This window comes from Muntiacus reevesi, chromosome X (assembly GCF_963930625.1).
Source record: "Muntiacus reevesi chromosome X, mMunRee1.1, whole genome shotgun sequence".
Classification (NCBI taxonomy): Eukaryota; Metazoa; Chordata; class Mammalia; order Artiodactyla; family Cervidae; genus Muntiacus; species Muntiacus reevesi.
In genome coordinates this window covers 92,412,198-92,429,188 of record NC_089271.1, presented here as the reverse complement: position 1 = coordinate 92,429,188, position 16,991 = coordinate 92,412,198, and the positions used below count along the sequence as shown (strand labels likewise).

Genomic DNA, 16,991 nt, shown 5'->3' with positions numbered 1-16,991 from the left:
CGTTCTGAAGGCTGTCTTTTCACCTTGCTTATAGTTTCCTTTGTTATGCAAAAGCTTTTAAGTTTCATTAGGTCCCATTTGTTTATTTTTGCTTTTATTTCCAATATTCTGGGAGGTGGGTCATAGAGGATCTTGCTGTGATTTATGTTGGAGACTTTTTGCCTATGTTCTCCTCTAGGAGTTTTATAGTTTCAGGTCTGACATTTAGATCTTTAATCCATTTTGAGTTTATTTTTGTCTATGGTGTTAGAAACTGTTCTAGTTTCATTCTTTTACACGTGGTTTACCAGTTTTCCCATCAACACTTGTTAAAGAGGTTGTCTTTTTTCCATTGTATATTCTTGTCTCCTTTTCAAAGATAAAGTGTCCATAGGTACGTGGATTTATCTCTGGGCTTTCTATTTTGGTCCATTGATCTATCTTTCTGTCTTTGTGCCAGTACCGTACCGTCTTGATGACTGTGACTTTGTAGTAGACCTGAAGACAGGCAGGTTGATTCCTCCAGTTCCATTCTTATTTCTCAAGATTGCTTTGGCTATTCAAGTTTTTTGTGTTTCCATATAAATTGTGAAATTATTTGTTCTTGTTCTGTGAAAAATACTGTTGATAGCTTGATAGGTATTGCAATGAATTGACAGATTGCTTTGGGTAGCATAGTCATTTTCACAATATTGATTCTTCCAATCCATGAACACGGTATATTTCTCCATCTATTTGTGTCCTCTTTTTTATTTCTTTCATCAGTGTTTTATAGTTTTCTATATATAGGTCTTTCGTTTCTTTCGGAGAAGTCAATGGCACCCCACTCCAGTACTCTTGCCAGGAAAATCCCATGGACGGAGGAGCCTGGAAGGCTGCAGTCCATAGGGTCGCTAAGAGTTGGACAAGACCAAGCAACTTCCCTTTCACTTTTCACTTTCATGCATTAGAGAATGAAATGACAACCCACTACAGTGTTCTTGCCTGGAGAATCCCAGGGACGGAGTAGCCTGGTGGGCTGCTGTCTATGGGGTCGCACAGAGTCGGACACGACTGAAGCGACTTAGCAGCAGTAGCAGCAGCAACTCCTAAGTATTTTATTCTTTTTGTTGCAATGGTGAATGGTATTGTTTCCTTAATTTCCCTTTCTGTTTTCTCATTGTTAGTGTATAGGAATGCAAGGAATTTCTGTGTGTTAATTTTGTATTCTGTAACTTTATTATATTCATTGATTAGCTCTAGTCATTTTCTGGTAGAGTCTTTAGGGTTTTCTATGTGGAGAATCATGTCGTCTGTAAACAGTGAGAGTTTTACTTCTTCTTTTCCTATCTGGATTCCTTTTATTTCTTTTTCTGCTCTGATTGCTGTGGCCAACACTTCCAAAACTATGTTGAATAGTAGTGGTGAGAGTGGGCACCCTTGTCTTGTTCCTGACTTTAAGGGAAATGCTTTGAATTTTTCACCATTGAGGATAATGTTTGCTGTGGGTTTGTCATATATAGCTTGTATTATGTTGAGGTATGTTCCTTCTATTCCTGCTTTGTGGAGAGTTTTTATCATAAATGAGTGTTGAATTTTGTCAAAGGCTTTTTCTGCATCTATTGAGATACTCATATGGTTTTTATCTTTCAACTTGTTAAAGTGGTGTATTAGATTGATTGATTTGTGGATATTAAAGAATCCTTGCATTCCTGGGATAAAGCCCACTTGGTCATGATGTATGATCTTTTTAATATGTTGTTGGATTTTGTTTGCTAGAATTTTTATGCATAGAAATGAATGAAAATGAAAACAAAACAACCCAAAACCTATGGGACACTGTAAAGGCAGTGCTAAGGGGAAGGTTCTTAGCATTACAGGCTTACCTCAAGAAACAAGAAAAATAGTCAAATAAATAACCTAACTCTACACCTAAAGCAACTAGAGAAGGAAGAAATGAAGAACCCCAGGGTTAGTAGAAGGAAGGAAAACTTAAAAATTAGGGCAGAAATAAATGCAAAAGAAACAAAAGAGATCATAGCAAAACTCAACAAAGCTAAAAGCTGGTTTTTTGAAAAGATAAATAAAATTGACAAACCGTTAGCCAGACTCATCAAGAAACAAAGGGAGAAGAACCAAATCAACAAAATTAGAAATAAAAATGGAGCAATCACAACAGACAACACTGAAATACAAAGGATCATAAGAGACTACTACCAGCAGCTATATGCCAATAAAACGGACAACTTGGAAGAAATGGACAAATTCTTAGAAAAGTATAACTTTCTAAAACTGAACCAGGAAGAAATAGAAGATCTTAACAGACCCATCACAAGCACGGAAATCGAAACTGTAATCAGAAATCTTCCAGCAAACAAAAGCCCAGGACCAGATGGCTTCACAGCTGAATTCTACCAAAAATTTAGAGAAGAGCTAACACCTATCTTACTCAAACTCTTCCAGAAAATTGCAGAAGAAGGTAAACTTCCAAACTCATTTTATGAGCCCACCGTAACCCTAATACCAAAACCAAACAAAGATGCCACACAAAAAGAAAACTACAGGCCAATATCACTGATGAACATAGACACAAAAATCCTTAACAAAATTCTAGCAAACAGAATCCAAAAACATATCAATTTATTTTTTACTTGGAAAAAAATTGCTTACAGTGTTGTGTTGGTTTCTGCCATACAACTACTCTAACATTATTTTATGAATCAATAGATAAGTGAAGTAGTCAATAAACAAAAACTTTATCATGTTTTAGAGGAAAACATGTCAGTTAGAAAGTAAACTTTCATATTGAAAAATCAATCAATATGCCATCAAATACAGAGTGTCCATATTATTAATAATTTCATTAGTCTTACAACTAAATGGTAGTAACTCTTTTCTATGTCAGGAAATCAAACAAGCAGAGGACAAGTATTCAGTAAATGCTAGATGCTGTTGTTATTGTTATTATATTCAAAATTTGTAGAAATAATCTAAAATTGGATAATGCAGTTGCCTCCTTGATATGTGTTATTTGTGGGTAAAAAGTCATAGCCTTATTTAGGCCTAAAGTTACAAAGCAAGTAACTGTAGTAACAATAGAAAGGCTACCCCTACTGAGCATTACTTTGTGTCAGACACTGTGCCAGGCATTTTAATCACTCGTTTAGTCATCACAAAAGCATTATATATATATAAAGTACATGGCTTTGGAGTCAGTTGTGGGTATTTCATCAGATCACTTATTCTTTTCACTTCGACATCCTCATAAAGTAATATTATCGTCACAATTTTTTGAGGACATCGAAGTGAAAAGAATAAGTGATCTGATGAAATGCCCACAACTGACTCCAAAGCCATGTACTTAATTGTTCTTTCACAAGTGCTGCAGTTTCTGCATACAGTAGTCTTTAATAGTATGCCATCTAAGTCCAGGAGGAGAATTTGAGAACTGGGATGTGATCCCCACTTAACTCCCACTTCCCTCCCAATTCTGTTACCTCACCAAATCAGCTTTGAAAAATTTAAACACACATTATGTAGCCAGGACCATGGAAATATATAAGTATATGGCATGGTTTCTTTCCTTATGGAGTTCATAATCTAGTTAGAGAGATACAACTACCAAATGAAATAACTAGAGAATCACAGATGATTGAATAAAAGCATGTGTCTGAATAGGTCATACTTGATCTAAGGCAGGTGGGTCTTAGCTACATATGTAGGTGAAGAAGGAGAGATAGGCCAGCCCAGGACACAGCTGGACAGTTTGATTCTAGGAGATTGGGTATCATTCCAGTGTGTCATATCTAAAGAGATATACTCTCTAAAGAGAAGTGGTCCATCCAGACTACGGTTAATAAACAATCAAGGAGTCCCAACTTGGTGTGTAGGATTAATAATACTTCAAAGCAGGTAAGTGCTAACAATGCAGTTCTTGATGATGAGGGAATATGGGATATCATATCCAGATGCCATCAGGCTAGGCTTGAGTGGATGGCAAGAATTAGGCAGAGAATCATGGTTCTGGCCAATTGGACTGGAGTTCAAGGTCAGTCACTAATCTCATGAGAGGAGTTGTAAGAATGGAGTAAACAAGACAGGGATACAGAGAAGACCATGACTTGGGGCACACATGAATACCTATGGCTGACCTTTAAGATACCACAGTAGTTATATGACTCTGCTTCCATTCATAGGACCAGAGAAAACTTAGGGACCTCAGAAGTCAATTAGGAGGCAGTGCTCAGAATAGGAAGTGGCAAACTGTTTAGGGATGTAGCTGTATATGATAGATTAATTAAGCCCTGTGTTTATATGGTGCCAGCTGAATGGCTGGGAGTTACAATGGACATGATGCTTTAAAGAATATCAGTTCAGTTGCTCAGTCGTGTCCAACTCTTTGCAACACCATGGAATGCAGGACATCAGGCTTCCCTGTCCATCACCAACTCCAGGAGCCTGCTCAAACTCATGTCCATCATGAATGTTAAGACATCATGAATATCAAGAATATCAAGACACCAAAAATAAACAAGTGGGACCTAATTAAACTTAAACGCTTTTGCACAGTAAAAGGAAACAATAAATAAGGTGAAAAGACAACCCACCGAATGGGAGAAAATAACAGTAAATGAAACAATTGACAAAGGATTAATTTCCAAAATATACAAGCAGCTCATACAAATCAATACCAGAAAAACAAACAACCCAATCAAAAAATGGGCAAAAGACCTACATAGACATTTCTCCAAAGAAGACATACATATGGCTAATAAACACATGAAAAGATGCTCAACATTCCTAATTATTCAGTTCAGTTCAGGTGCTCAGTCGTGTCCAACTTTGCAACCTCATGGACTGCAGCACGCCAGGCTTTCCTGTCCATCACCAACTCCTGGAGCTTGCTCAAACCCGTGTCCATCGAGTCGGTGATGCCATCCAACTATCTCATCCTCTGTGGTCCCCTTCTCCTCCTGCCTTCAATCTTTCCCAGCATCTAGGTATTTTCCAATGAGTCAGTTCTTCATATCAGGTGACCAAAGTATTTGAGTTTCAGCTTCAGCATCAGTCCTTCTAAAGAATATTCAGGACTGATTTCCTTTAGGATTCGCTGGTTTCCAACTCTCACATCCATATATGATCACTGGAAAAATAATAGCTTTGACTAGATGGACCATTGTTGGCAAAGTAATGTCTCTGCTTTTTAATATGCTGTCTAGGCTGGTCATAACTTTTCTTCCAAGGAGCAAGCGTCTTTTAAATTTCATGGCCACAGTCACCATCTGCAGTGATTTTGGAGTTCCCCAAAATAATGTCTCTCAATGTTTCCTTTGTTTCCCCATCTATTTACAATGGGACCAGATGCCATGATCTTCTGAATGTTGAGTTTTAAGCCAACTTTTTCACTCTCCTTCTTCACTTTCATCAAGAGGCTCTTTAGTTCTTCTTCACTTTCTGCCATAAGGGTGGTGTCATTTGCATATCTGAGGTTATTGATATTTCTCCCAGCAATCTTGATTCCAGCTTATTCTTTATCCATTTCACATGATATATTCTGTATAGAAGTTAAATATTGATATAGCCTTGACGTACTCCTTTCCCAATTTGGAACCAGTCTGTTGTTCCATGTCCAGTTCTAACTGTTGCTTCTTGTCCTATGTACAGATTTCTCAGGAGGCAGGTAAGGTGGTCTGGTATTCCCATCTCTTTCAGAATTTTTCACATTTTATTGTGATCCACACAATCAAAGCCTTTGTTGTAGTCAACAAAGCAGAAGTAGATGTTTTTTCTGGGACTCTCTTGCTTTTTCAATGATCGAACAGGTGTTGGCAATTTGATCTCTGGTTCCTCTGCCTTTTCTAAAATCAGGTTAAATATCTGGAAGTTCCCGGTTCATGTACTGTTGAAATCTGGCTTGGAGAATTTTGAGCATTACTTTACTAACATGTGAGATGAGTGCAATTGTGTGGTAGTTTGAGCATTCTTTGGCATTGCTTTTCTCAGGGATTGGAATGAAAACTGACCTTTTCTAGTCCTGTGGCCACTGCTGAGTTTTCCAAATTTGCTGGCACACAGAGTGAAGCACTTTCACAGCATCCTCTTTCAGGATTTGAAATAACTCAACTGGAATTCCATCACCTCCACTAGCTTTGTTCATAGTGATGCTTCCTAAGGCCCATTTGACTTCACATTCCAGGATGTCTGGCTCTAGGTGAGCGATCACACCATTGTGATTATCTGGGTCATGAAGATCTTTTTTGTATAGTTTTTCTGTGTATTTTTGCCACCTCTTCTTAATATCTTGTGCTTCTGTTAGGTCCATACCATTTCTGTCAGTCATTATTAGAGAAATGCAAATCAAAACTAAAATGAGATATCACCTCACACCTGTCATAATGGCCATCATCAAAAAATCTACAAACAATAAATGCTGGAGATGATGTGGAGAAAAGGGAACCTTCTTGCACTCATGGTGGGAATGTAAACAGATACAGACACTATGGAAATCACTATGAAGATTCCTTGAAAAACTAGGAATAAAAAAAAACTAGGAATAAAACCACCACATGACCCACCATATAATCCACAAGCCTTTGTGTGGATCGCAATAAACTGTGGAAAATTCTGAAAGAGATAGGATACCAGACCACCTGACCTACTTCTTGAGAAACCTGTATGCAGGTCAGGAAGCAACAGTCAGAACTGGACGTGGAACAACAGACTGGTTCCAAATAGGAAAAGGAGTACATCCAGGCTGTATATTGTCACCCTACTTGTTTAACTTCTATGAAGAATACATCCTGAGAAACGCTGGGCTGGATGAAGCACAAGCTGGAATCAAGATTGCCAGGAGAAATATCAATAACCTCAGATATGCAGATGACACCACCCTTATGGCAGAAAGTGAAGAAGAACTTAAGAGCCTCTTAATGAACGTGAAAGAGAATAGTGAAAAAGTTAGCTTAAAACTCAACATTCGGAAAACTAAGATCATGGCATCCAGTCCTATCACTTCATGGCAAATAGATGGGGAAACAGTGGAAACAGTGTCAGACTTTATTTTTCTGGGCCCCAAAATCACTGCAGATGGTGATTGCAGCCATGAAATTAAAAGACGCTTACTCCTTGGAAGGAAAGTTATGACCAACCTAGACAGCATATTAAAAAACAGAGCCATTAATTTGTCAACAAAGGTCCGTCTAGTCAAGGTTATGGTTTTTCCAGTAGTCATGTATGGATGTGAGAGTTGGACTATAAAGAAAGCTGAGTGCTGAAGAATTGATGCTTTTGAAGTGTGGTGTTGGAGAAGACTCTTGAGAGTCCCTTGGACTGCAAGGAGATCCAACCAGTCCATCCTAACAGAAATCAGTCCTGAATGTTCATTGTTAGGACTGATGTTGAAGCTGAAACTCCAATACTTTGGCCACCTGATATGAAGAGCTGACTCATTTGAAAAGACCCTGATGCTGGGAAAAATTGAAGGCGAGAGGAGTAGGGGCCGACAGAGAATGAGATGGTTGGATGGTATCACCATCTCAATGGACATGAGTTTGGGTAAACTCCGAGAGTTGGTGATGGACAGGGAGGCCTGGCGTGGTGTGGTTCATGGGGTCTCAAAGAGTCGGACAGGACTGATCGACTGAACTGACTGACCTGATGACCCAGCAATCCCACTACTAGGCACATATCCTGAGAAAACCAAAATTGAAATGGTCACTTGTGCCCCAATATTAATTGCAGCACTATTTACAATAGCTAGGACATGGAAGCAACCTAGATGTCCATCAACAGAAGAATGGATAAAGCAGCCATGGTACATAGATACAATTGAGTATTACTCAGCCATAAAATGAAATGCATTTGAGTCAGTTCTAATGAGGTGGATGAACCTAGAGCCTATTATACAGAGTTAAGTCAGAAATGGAAAAACAAATGTCATTACTAACACATATAAGTGGAAGCTATAAAGACAGTACTAAAGAAATTATTTACAGGGCCGCAATGGAGACACAGACATAGAAAACAGACTTATGGTCATGGGACAAAGGGAGGAAGGAGAGGATGGAATGCCTGGTGAGAGTAATATGGAAATATACATTACCATATGTAAAATATGTAGTCAATGGGAATTTGCCGTATGACTGAGGGCACTCAACCTGGGGCTCTGTAACAACCTTAAGGGGTGGGATGGGGAAGGAGGTGGGAGGGAAGTTCAAGAGGGAAGGTACGTAAGTATATCCATGGCTGATACATGTTGATGTTTGGCAGAAACTAACACAATACTGGAAAGCATTTATCCTTCAATTAAAAATTAAAAAAAAATTAATTTAAAAGAGAATATTAAGATAGAAAGATGAATTCCAAATTTCACCCATTTGTAGGATGGATCAACCATCCTAACATACAGTCCTCTCAGGTTAGAATTGGCTTAGAAACTGTAGTGGTTATGAAGAAGCCATGACATCCAAAGACTGAATCATTATTATGTCTTATTCATATGTTTATACCACTGATATTTTTAAGTAGTATACACAAGCTTAAATGCTTTTGTGATAAAATGATGGGTTATTTCAAAGCTAATATTAGTAAATTAGTATATATTTTCTGTCATTATACATTTTTCTAAAGAATGAATACTAAAAATAAAATCGGGTGATCCAGGGAACTTTGACATTACTGGGGTTATGTTGTGGGCCTCTTTTTTATGGAATCACTGTATGAATGATATAGTTATATAAGGCAACCTTTTTCCTTCCTGCTTCCTGAGATTTGGGTCAATCAGGATACGGTTTCTATCAGGGATTTTCAGGGAGTAGAGTACACACACTGTAACCTGACACTTAAAGAGCCCAGTATGGCTTCTCCCATAATGGACTTCCAAGGTGGCTTAGTGATAAAAAAAAAAAAAATCTGCCTACCAATGCAGGAGACATGGGTTCAATTCCTGGATTGGAAAGATCCCCTGGAGGAGGAAATGGCAACTCGCTCCAGTATTCTTGCCTGGAAAGTCCCATGAAGAGAAGAGCCTGGCGGACTATAGTCCATAGGGTCTCAAAGAGTTGGACAGAACTGAGCATAAATGCAACACAACACAATGCATGATTTCTCCCATAACTTTCTACAAATGTCACTAGGCTAAATATTTTGCAATATAATCATTGCCATTATCAATATTTTTATTACACTCTGCACTTTACAAAGTATGCTCATATCCACAGAGGTTGGTTTGTTGTGAAGTTAGTGAAGCATGAGACTTATGGGCCCCCTCCAAACCTCTGATAATATCCTTAGCAATGCTTTTGTCTGATCATATGTTTTTGTGAAATTTGTAGAAGATATTTTAACTGAACTCAGTCAGGACATTTTCCCTTTTATCTGATGGCATTGGAGTAAACATGAGCATTTTAGGAATCTAACTGAGAAGACTGAATTTGAGTTTGTTAGGACGTGGAATCTACAGTCATACACTAGTTTTGTTATGCTAGCTACCCCAGTACGGAATGGCTTCCAAGAAATTATCCTACCACCCCCTGTGCTGACTCGCCCAATGACCTGAAACTGCAGAACCAGAAGTCCTACTAAAGCAATAATATATCCTAAAGTGATTGGCAACAGAAGTATAAGTGAATGTAAGAGAAATGAGCTTTGACACATACAGGGTTAGAACCACTCTATGGAAAATTATTCTATATCTACAAGAAAATTGTTAGAAATTGATTTTAAAATGCTTCCCCCTAATTTGACAGCAGTTCTCAAACTTTACATGGCATTAATAACAAGTTCTGAAACTGAAGGAAACTTCTGAACAAATTTCAATCAACTGTGCTAGAGTTCTGTCTAAAGGGAAAGTTTAAGTGAAAGTGAAAGTCCCTCAGTCACGTCTGACTCTTTGCGACCCATGGACTATACAGTCCATGGAATTCTCCAGGCCAGAATACTGGAGTGGGTAGCCTTTCTCTTCTCCGGGGGATCTTCCCAACCCTAGGATTGAACCCAGGTCTCCCACATTGCAGGTGGCTTCTTTACCAGCTGAGCCACAAGGGAAGCCCATTCTGTCCAGAGAAAATAGTATAAAATTGTTGTCATATGAGAAGGAGAACATATATGCAGTTTTAAAATGTAAGGAATAAAAATACAGAAATATGTTAGTTAATTCATGAAGCTACTTTTTTCTGATTCTATGATATTTGTGACATTTATCAGCTTTTCAAAATGCATAATATAAAGTGATTCATTTTCTCATTCTAAAAATATATTTGCTTTTATACCTAAGTCTGTACTTATTATTCCATGGAGTCACAAAGAGTCGGACACGACTGAGCTACTAAACTGAATGTACTTATTATTGTGTATTCTTTCCTTAAAGGTACCCACTGAACTGTGTGAACTTTAGGCCCACAAAACTTGGAATGATACCTGTACATGCATTCTGCCACCTAAAACTCACAATATTCATAGATATATACATTTCACATTTTATATATACAGATTAGAGAGATACCTCATTCAGTTAGTCTTTCAGCAAATACTTATTAAGGACCTGCGCCGTGCTGGGCTTAGTCACTCAGTCATGTTCCACTCTTGGCGACCCCATGGACTGCAGCCCACCTGGCTCCTCTGCCCATGGGAATTCTTCAGGCAGGAATACTGGAGTGGGTTGCTGTGTTCTCCTTCAGGGGATCTTTCTGACCCAGGAATCAAATCAGGGTCTCCAGCGTTGCAGGTGGAGTCTTTACCAGCTGAGATACCAGGGAAGCCCTACTATGTGTCAATTATTTTTCTAGGTTCAAGCAGTATAGCAATAAACATCACAGATTAAAATTTCTGCCTTCATAAATTATACATTATAGTGAAATTAAAACAAGTTCTACAGATATTTCTACTCTGTCATAGAATTTTTAAATGAGTAAGTCATTTTGGCCCTGAACCCAGATATTCTCCCTCTAGTTTATCTCTCTTATTTGATGAGCTTAACCTACCATGGCTCCTTTTTTCTTCTTCTACATTCCTCTGTGGGATGGGGTTTGGAATCGATCCTCTTCAAGTCTTGGACAAATCTCTGCTTTTCCCTGTGACCTTCTCAAGTATCCCAGAATTGAAGCGAGATGCTTTTCTTAGTGAAACTTACTTATTTTTAACATGGCTTTATTTTATCTCTTTTGAATGAAACATACCCTGAACATAAACTTGTTGGAACTTCTTGTCCTTTTCTCTAGGTCACTGCTTAGATTTTTTTAGTTTCCAAGTTCAGGCATCTCTTAGGTTACAGAGAACTAGCCATCAATTTTTCCTTTCTAGGTAAAAGGAATAGGAGGTTAGTCCTTAAAATGTCTTGCAGCAGCCACTTGATTTTTCTCATTAGTATCATATTTTTCCCTTAGTTTTTGGTCTTTATTTGCCTACAGAATTTTTCCCTCTAACAATTTCTCCCACTTTTCACTCACTATGGAAGTGGTTCACGCTAATAAGAAAAGATAAATTCTCCCAAGGTTATGAAGTACAGTAAAAGTAGCAATATCAACTGGCATGGGCTAAATTGTTCAGTAAGAGTCACTTTTTCTGCACTGCCTTTGGCTCCATCAGTGCATTTGGAGAAAAGTGAATTCTGAAGTCAACTTCCTGGACAGATTTGGCAGGGAGCTATATCTGAAACTGAGGAAAGAGTGGGCTATTTTGGGCTTGAATTATTGAGATAACTGAGTCATGCAACCACTTTATTCCCCATGTTTAGACAGAACCTTATATATCATCTGATTTTCTTCAAAGGTGTACATTGTAAAAATAATTTCCCTAAATGATTCACCTACTCTTCCAGACTCAAATCCTATAATTTGATTTCCCTTATTCCAGTATAGCTGCCTATCATTCTCCTAGGCACTTGAGGTTGAAGTTCTTGAAAAGTGCTTAAATCCCAGTGGGGCTTTATGGTGACAGTTTCCTAATATACTTTGGTAACAAAACATTCAAGGTTTTGAAACCAAAGCCCCATTTCTTTGGTTTTGTTTTTGTTTTACACATGCCATTAAGAAAGAGAATATGTTGGACAGATCAAACTTACAGTGTCAGTATTCCTTTCATTTACTACTGGTCTAGTATGTATATATTGCAATCTGTTTAATAATATTATTCATTATTTATCCTTTACTTTCATAGAGAAAAAAAGCTTTCTTCATAATTGTGTTGATTTAACTTGCAGATAAAAGGCCAGATTTTTAAATCTCTTTCTTACTACTAGCTTGATAAAATTTGAAATCTTTATTATCCTTTCGGGTTTTTTTTTGTTTGTTTATTTTCAATACTCCCCTGCTTCTCAAGTATTCTCCAGTGGTGTCTCAGGTTTACCACCCATACCTGTCTTTCCTCTGTCCTGGATCACATCAGTATTTCCTCCTCTGCCACATGTCCTGTCTGTCTTCCTTTGGACTTTATTATCAGGTTCCCAAATGAGAACCTACCTTAAAAATGAGGTTTGAAGGATGAGAATAATTTCATCTCTTACCCCTCTTCTTCCACCAGGAGTTTCTGGATTTTAACAAGGGACAAATGAAAGCAAAATGCATTTACCTGAGGAAGGAATGATAGCTGGAATTCCAGGCCCTATGCAGGCCAATTAAGTTCACAGCAGGAATGAGGGTATGGAGAAGCAAGAGAAGAGTATGAGCATTTCTCTCATAAAATACATAGTGGTTTGTTGGGTACAAATACTGTGCCTAGCCCTTGAGACGACTCCTAGGGTGATTCTAATCTACTCACTTAGTTGACTTCTAAGAAATGAACTTTCACAATAAAAACAACTTTTCTGTAGAAAACCAGGAACAGAGACTATTTTTCTTTGCTGTATTGATACATTGAATTCCATTCCTGCAATTCTTCTTACCAACAGCTCCAGTTTAAAATGCCTATGTCATTCCAGTCTAGTTAGATCTGTATCAAGCTGAGCACTTCAGTGGAGCTGATGTCCCAAGTCATGGAAGATGTGGTTGATGTCCCAAGTCATGGAAGAACAAGCTGTTTACCTGCCTGTCTGCCAGGCAGAGCAATTGTTATTTTTTAGCTCCTTCCTGCACTCAGTAATAACTGTCCACTACATTACCAATTCATTTGATCATTTTAAAGGCATCCTCATAGATTTCAAATGAAAAAAACTATATCCTCAATTTTTGCATTGATGTCATGTCCATGTTATTGTGTTGTTGATGATGGATGTTTGCTTTTGTTTTGCTGTGTTTTCTTATTTTCAGAATTTTGTTCTTAGATTGCAAGAGTGACCTCTAGTGTGAAACATCTGTATAGTTATAATATCAAGCTCCAGGGCCTCTTATTCATATTTAATTTCCATAGGGGTTGGTGCTATACAAAATAGTCCTCCCCACATATGACAAACTGTCATCAAAAAATAAAAACCCTGTCAGTTTTCTTCTTATTAATTGTCATCTATTTTATTCCCAAACTTTGGCTACCAAAGGACACTTGCATTCTGGGGATTATGAAATGGCAAGGACACTTCTAGAAATGCCCTTGCAAGTAACTGGAAGTACATTATGACTTTCTTTGTGAGTTGGATGCATTTGACTGCAAAAAATTGTTTTGCTGGTCTCTTGTTGCCGCTGGCAATCCTGTTGTGAATAATTGGCTGGTGAACTCACCTGTTCTCTTTCTTTTCCAGAGGAAGGAAGTGTTTTCTTTACCACCACACTGGGTAGATACAAGTCATAAAGAACATACTGTACTGTTCATGAGGAAAATTAGACTTAAGTATATTCCCAGCCTTCACACAAGGTCAACCAGAAAACTTGCAGTATGGTCAATGCATTTCTTATTCCCCACACAAGGTTAAACGGAAGGTTTACCTGCCTTTCAAGGGCTAATTCCCCTGCAATAAAAATAACAATCTCTCACGTGGGCACTGTGCTTTTAAACTTAAAAAGCACTTTCATTTGTATGACTTTGCTTACTCTTCTCACCATCTTTAGGAAGTAGGCATTATTTGTCCCAATTTAGTGATGAAAAATTTGAAGACCAGTGAGATTAAATGACATGTCCGAGATCAAGCATGGTTAATAAATAGTGGAGTCATAAGTCTTAGAACTCCAAACTTAGTGTACTTTTTCTCACAGCTGCTTCATAGTCTAACAGCCAGACTTTCCCAAAATAATGTATATATTTTTAAATAACATACATACAAATTTTTATGAGACTTGAGAAGAGAAAATGATGATCTAGTTGTAAGGACCAGGGAAGATTTTTATGGAGGAAGATATATATAGTTTAGTCTTTAACAGAAAAAATGTGAAAAGATGAGAAAAAACATTTCAAGTTAAGCAAAATCAAGGTAATGAGAAAGTATGGAACATATACAAGAAATAAGAAGTAGTTTACATTTTCTAAGTTGTCAGAAGGTAGTGGAAAATAAGGTTAAAAAAGAAAGTTGAAATCAGGACATGAAAGCCCTCTAAATCTAGAACAGGGTTTCTCAACTTCAACACTTACTGACAGTTGGCCCCACAGAAATCTTTGCTGTGGGGGCCTGCCTGTCCTGTGTGTTGCAGAATGTTTAACGGGCACCCCTGTCCTCTACCCACTAGATGCCAATAACACTCCATCCCCCAGTTGTGACAACCAAAAATGTCTCCAGATACTGCCAAATGTCCCCATCTGGGGTAAACCTCCCCCCCATTGAGAACCACTTTTATTGGTATATTTATAATACCAAATAAAGCCATTTTAGATTTTGAAGCAAAGAAATGCCATGACTAAATCTATGGTTAGGGGAGAAAAAGATGCAAAAGTCTGTAAGACAAACTGGAAGTAGGAAGAGATTGGAGGCAGAAAGGTCGGGCCAGAAGATATGGTAAGGACCAGAGGTAGCAGATGTTTGGAAAAAGCATTCAGTTTATAAGCAGAGCACTTGGATTATGCTACAGGCTCCGCCAACAGTTTGCTTGAAATGTGTTCTTGGACAAATCATTGACCTTTGTGCCCTCCATTTCTCATCTGCAGAGGGAGAGAGTAAGACATGATGATCTCAAAGTCCCCTTCTAGCTCCACATACTGTGAGTCTCTTAAAGATAGATATGCAAAGGTTGTCACTAACCACATCCAGTCTTCTCCATATGTCTTTCAAAAGAATCTTTGTGGTACCAAATGTATATCTGAATTCACTGGGTAAAGATAAACAGTATGACCTCACTTTTCAGATTAAGTTGGGTGAAAAGTCAGAAATAGTAAAAAAAAAAAAAAAAAAAAATCTGAATTAGGAAGTGAATTGGGAAGTACCTGGCACATAGAGATTGCAGTATTGATAGGTGAGGTGTTTTAAAATCTAGTTACTTAATTTAGCATTTCCTGAAAGTCTACTAGGGCAAGACATGGTGCTGGGTTTTGCAGGGGTTAAAAGGGTGGATTATTATGGGGTCTGCCAAGAAACTTGCAATGCAATAAGGGAGGTTGGCAATATATACAACTATAGTATAGAGCATAATATAATATATTCAAGACAAACTGTGCAAGTCTCATGCCCATCAACAGGATGATTTTCAAATTTTTAAATAATGTGGACTACATCTTAATCCCAGGCTTAAAAATCAATCAACTTTTAAAAATACAAACTACTTTTTCATTGAATCTAAAAAATTTAAGAAAACAATACATAGCAAACAAATACCTGTCAACTCCATTTTGCTTGAGTAATACATAATTTAATTGTAATTATTCCACACATAGGCTGACCTCATGTGCCAGTGGAGCCTTATCAAATTGACAAGAATGTTTGGAAACTAGCAAATTATTTACATGTAAACAGTTGTTTTAAATAATTTGAAATCATTCTCTTTTTAAAATATTTTGATGCATAAAATATCCTCCTTAAAATCTTATCTATACCATTTTGTTTCTTACTTTAGCAATATTTGTTCTAAATTAGCAGAGTTCTTTAATGTTAGGGTGTTAATATATGCCATGCAACTAAGAGAATATTTTATATGAACATTTTTCCTGATGATATATTTTCTATTATTTCTTTCTTGTCCTTTCTTCAGGCTATTAGCAAAGATATGTATGTAGCAGATGTATTACTTTGGTTAACAGGTCCTATTTGAGGTCATTTTTGAGGTACACACTTATGTGCGTGCATACACAGTATGAGGGGAACATGGTGGAGACCAGTGTAATTAACTTGGAAAAAAAATGCCACATCATAGGAGATACAGCGACCATAGTAAACATATCTTTGTAAGTGGGTATATGTGTGTGAATACATGTGTATATGCATGTCTAGGCCAAAAAGAAAAAAATATATAGACAACCAGCAAATATTCAGGAATTAGTTACACCTTTTGAGTGCTTTATTTTCCTTCCTTTTCCCTGCTAAGTTACTGGATTGCTTTTCTTTCCTTATTTAGTAAACAGGCAGAGAATGGAATTAACAGCCAAGTCAGTTTGGCTCCTTTATCTATCTTTGGGAGTTGGGGGAGGGGGGCTATGAAGAGAAGTTTGAACTGTTACACAAAACATGGTTTCTTATCATTCTTGGATTTCAAATAAACTCTGTTTTCCCTGTTGTCTCTTTGTAGATAACCATGGGTAATTAGGTTCAGGTAATTTTAACCTTTAAAAGACAATATCTGGAACGATGTATATAGATCTTATAACACATACAGGAAGAGGGAGGATAAACAAAAGAAAATGTGAAATATAAAGTATAAAAAGAGAAAGCAAGAATGTTCTAAGGAAAGACTCATGAAGAGAAAGAAGCTGCTAAGTACAAGATGCCGTTCTTGAATGTATATTCAAGGTAACAATATAAACACAGAAAGGACATTATTCACCGAACTTGGGACTGCTAAAACTTGTCATTTGTAGATAAGAAAAGAAAGGTTTAGGATAGATATTAAGGATACGGAAACAAAAGGAAGTGCAACTGGGAATAGACTACTAGAGGAAAACCTAGATGTTGTAGTTACTTCTGATACTGAAAAAGTGATAATAATGAAAATGAAAACATGGTCCAGTGCACAATCTGTTGAAAGAGAAAA

At 37.4% G+C, this 16,991-nt stretch overlaps 1 protein-coding gene across 1 annotated transcript in view; it reads left to right on the top strand.

The window, feature by feature from the left end:
- IL1RAPL2 (interleukin 1 receptor accessory protein like 2) overlaps positions 1 to 16,991 on the top strand; it is a 607,533-nt gene that overhangs the window by 525,727 nt on the left and 64,815 nt on the right. The gene's annotated exons all lie outside the window — the stretch shown is intronic.